The sequence below is a fragment of the Carassius carassius genome, chromosome 18 (assembly GCF_963082965.1).
Source record: "Carassius carassius chromosome 18, fCarCar2.1, whole genome shotgun sequence".
Lineage (NCBI taxonomy): Eukaryota > Metazoa > Chordata > Actinopteri > Cypriniformes > Cyprinidae > Carassius > Carassius carassius.
In genome coordinates, this window is record NC_081772.1 from 22792072 (window position 1) to 22796338 (window position 4267).

At 41.2% G+C, this 4267-nt stretch overlaps 1 long non-coding RNA gene across 1 annotated transcript; it reads right to left on the minus strand.

Moving 5' to 3' along the window:
* Window positions 1-1303: 1303 nt before the first annotated feature.
* LOC132091933 (uncharacterized) lies at window positions 1304-2536 on the minus strand. Its single transcript, XR_009422166.1, has 5 exons — window positions 2399-2536; window positions 2270-2311; window positions 2028-2201; window positions 1913-1948; window positions 1304-1814 (listed from the first exon to the last, which is right to left on the minus strand). It is a non-coding gene; the product is annotated as an uncharacterized LOC132091933 (long non-coding RNA).
* Between the last annotated feature and the right edge of the window lie 1731 nt (window positions 2537-4267).

Genomic DNA, 4267 nt, shown 5'->3' on the forward strand with positions numbered 1-4267 from the left:
AACCAAATACACATTCCATATGAATATAAAAACACAATGTGTAACATTATGTTCCTTTATTGAATAAGGACAAAACAAAGCAGGTAAACCATCAGCTCCTTTCGAAACTGAAGTCACAGTGACTCTACAAGATGGAAAGCACAGAATCAGAGCATATTATACAAAATGATACATACACATTCAAAGGTCTGTATATAACACACTCTGCATGTCTGCACACTAAAATAAATGCAGGACAAATCCATAAACATCAACTGAACAGACAAATGAATGGATTCAGTAGCCTCCCTGCAGCCTTGTATTACACACAGTATACCGCACAAACATCATAAGAGGCCAAATTCGTAAAAAAACGAACCCAAAAAAAACAAAATTCCTCTGCCACCGCAGGACATATTTAACCAAAATTGAAAGCACACATACTAACTAAAATAATTCAACACATATTGGTCCCTCAGCAGCAGACCACTGTCGTCATCAGGGAAGATTGCCGGATTGTCCCAGTCCATGGCTGGTGGCACTCTGGGGGCCCTCTCCTTCCTCAGGCAGGCCACATTGTGGAGGACAGCACAAGCCACAGTAATATCACATGCCCTAACAGGGCTGACCCTTAATTTGTAGGAGGCCAAAGGTCATTTCAACTCTGGCCCTGGTCCTGGCATGGGCATGGTTGTAGGCCTGCTGTGCTTCCTGGGGGTCTGTGAAAGGTGTCAGGAGAAAAGGCTGGCAGCCATACCCCCTGTCTCCCAGCAACACACCAGAGAATTCACCTGTCAACACAAAATCTCATCATTACTACCTCATAAACACAGTGATATTCTTGACACAGCCATGATGGTTATAAATAGGGGTTGTGTGGCTTACCTTGTGATAGGCACTGATAGATTTCAGAGGCCCGAAAGATTCTGGAGTCATGGACTGAGCCAGGCCATTTTGCCACAACATTGCTGATCACACAGCATTGCAGACCATCTGAAATCATAAGATGAGGAATATTACACCAATCAATGCACATCACTGGCAATGCAGAGTGTTCGTCAATGGACAATATCAAAAAGTTATGTTCACCTGAACATTAATGCTGTGAAAGGATTTCCTATTCACAAAATCGGCACTCATGGGCACCTGAGGGGGCTTTTAATCTTATGTGTGTGCAGTCCACTGCACCAATGACATTGGGGAAACCTGTCACACAAAGTAATGAGTATCCTACTATGTGTTAACAGTTGTCCTGTAATTTGTACAGTAGATCCTCTTACCTGCAATCCTATAGAGCTCCTCTTCGATGTCACAGAGTCTTCTGTGGCCAGGGAAGGAGATGAAGACATCTGCTAATGCTTTGATAGCCAGACACACACTCCTTATTGTGCGGCTAATTGTGGCCTTGTTCAGCTGTTCTGCATCCCCCACTGAGTACAGGAAGGCTCCACTAGCAAAAAAGCGCAAGGCCACACAAACCATTTGCTCCACACTCAGTGCATGGCTCCGTGCAGTGCGGTGCTTAATCCTGGGACCCAGTAGTCTGCATAGATACCTGATGCCATCTGCAGAAAACCTGTATCTTTCATATAGATGGTCATCAGGGAAGGCCAGTGGGTCCAACCGGTCCCTGAAGACCCTTTCTCGCCTGAAGGCTCTCCTCAGCACAAGTGCTTCTTCATCCACCACATCTCGCAAGAATGGGCATGCCATTGTCAGAGCAGAAAGGAACACACAATTTTGGGCCTTCATATAGGCTAGTGGCCACACCTGGTGCTGGGGGGGTGGGCAAAAGAGGCCGGTGCCTTATAACGATGACTTGGTTGTACTGATTTCTGGGAAAATAAAACAAACCTTAGAAAGATCCCACCGTCCTGTGTGCTCACAATAAGAGCTCATATGTCATGGCTCACTTGACTTTACGAGAATATACCTAATTTTTATTTTGAGCTGTGTCATCTTCTTGGAGCTGGGGGAGGAAAGAAAAATAATGATTAATACATTTGTGTTACAGTTAGCATACAGTGTACATTGAAGGAATATCTCACCTCCCTCTCAAGTTTTTTTATTTCAAGGTCCAGTTTCCTAATTGTCCTCTTTTTTATTTCGGACTCCAGTGCAAGATTTTCCATCTTTTTCTTCTTGTACTGAATGTCTATGTCTGCCAGTTCTATTTGGCACCGGAGGTGGTTGCCATACAACTTTCTGATAGCTTGTGAGCTCTGTGAACACAATACAATTAGCGCAGCTGGAATTTGGCAGGATGTGGTGTCCTTTTATTAAAACGCACTATGTTGCCAGGCTGGTTTTCCCACTGTATAGCATCTGGGTCCTGTAAAAGAAATTAGATTTTTTGATTTTGATGAGGACTCCTCACCATTGTAGAGTAAATCGTACTTTCACAGTCTTAACATGATACCTCATGCCTTCTGGAATCCAGAGAGATGGTCTCCTCCTCATCATCGTCTCCATCATGTGCTCTTGCTGCTGCACTGGGGCTTTCACCCTATCACATTTAATCGGATTCATATTGAAGCTAGTAGACAAGACATGCCAGGCCTACAGTATGCCTTTGATGGAGTACTCACTGGATCAGCATCGTCTGGTGCTTGTGCTGGTGGCTCTAACAGGAACACAGTGCTGCCAGACACTGCAAGGCAATAGGTAAACCAAAGTCAGACAGTCCAAATTGATTCAATATGAATGTGGTTGTATCCCATGTAGAGATGGAAGGACATACCTTGAATGAACCGGGTGGCATCTTGGGAGGAACCTATGCTCGTCTCTTTCCCCCCAGGGATCCCCTCTAAGACGGGCCTGCCTTTATTTAGCTCCAAGGCCATGTCCTCTGCTGGGGTAAGGTCAGCCTAATGCTAATCTATACTGGGTTTTAGAAGTTGTTTCTTATCGTAAGACTCTATGATTTCCGCGATGCAGAAAATGCGGACGGAATCGCGGAATCCAGTCATAAAAACGGAATTTACAGTTTGACGCGGAATGTCAGATAATTTGCCAACTTTTGAATGAATTAATCAGAGATTGGTCATTGCACTTGCTTCAAATAGCGATATGGACTAGTATCTGTAAATATTAAGCTGGAAAAGTGTATTTAAATATGAATCCTGCATGTTCTGCGTGTCTGTGTTAATGAATGGCGCAGAAGCGCGTCGTCATTCATCACACACACGGAAGCGCGCGTGACGCTCGTGGTGATTTCATAGTCTGTCGTCTCTCTAAATAAGTAAAAAAAAAAAAAAAAGTTAAAAGTTCATAGGATTAAAATTGATGAAAAAGGTCAGACTATTTCCTTCAGAAAGACCGTTGGTTAGCTAGATCATTTAAACAATTTTTGACCCTGCCTCTTAAAAGAATCGGAATCGAGAATCGTTAGGAACTGGAATCGAATCAAGGAATCGAAATCAGAATCCGAATCGGTCAAATTCAAACGATACCCAACCCTACTTGTCTGTGGGTATTCTTTTTCACCGTTTAAAACAGTACAGACAATGTCTGAGCAGGCACCTTCTGGGTACAATATATGCTTGTGATGAATTCTCAGATGACACACTGCAGACACTGTTTTTTTCATGCACCATTTAAGGTCTAACTGGTCAATGGGTTTAGTCACCAGCTTTTTAAAATACTTTTAATATATTAAATATTTGCCATAGACAGATATAAAGGGTAACCAACAAAAAAAAAAATTAAAAAGTGATTAAATACGGAGATACAGGGTTTTAATGAGAGATACTAAGCACGTGCCTGTGCAGACACTCAGGCCTGACTATACATACCATATTTCAGACCATCAGTGAGACTATATCTGAAAGTAAAACATGCAGTCTGTTGCATGCTTAGTTAGATTTATAATCTGGTGTTTAATTAAAGTTATGTGTTTGTTACATTGATAAGATATAAAGAGAGCTGGTCACTTTAAGAGTTAGGAATGGACAGTGACGTTGACGCTAGAATGTTTTCACGCAGTTCAGTGATGTGTGTGCTGAGTAGATGGAGTTCAGTAAGGTTGATGAGAGCAATAAAAAGTCAAATAAGTTTAAGTACGAGTCCTCTTTACAGACATAACACAGTCCAATTATTGTTAGTTAAGTGAATTTCATTATACAGGCGTAATAACCAGTGCTTTATATATATATATATATATATATATATATATATATATTTTTTTTTTTTTTTTTTTTTTTTTTAACTAAATCTCATCCATGATTTGATCTAAGAATTATATTTCAATTTAACAATTAAAAATTGTTTAGAATTTAATTTAAAAATC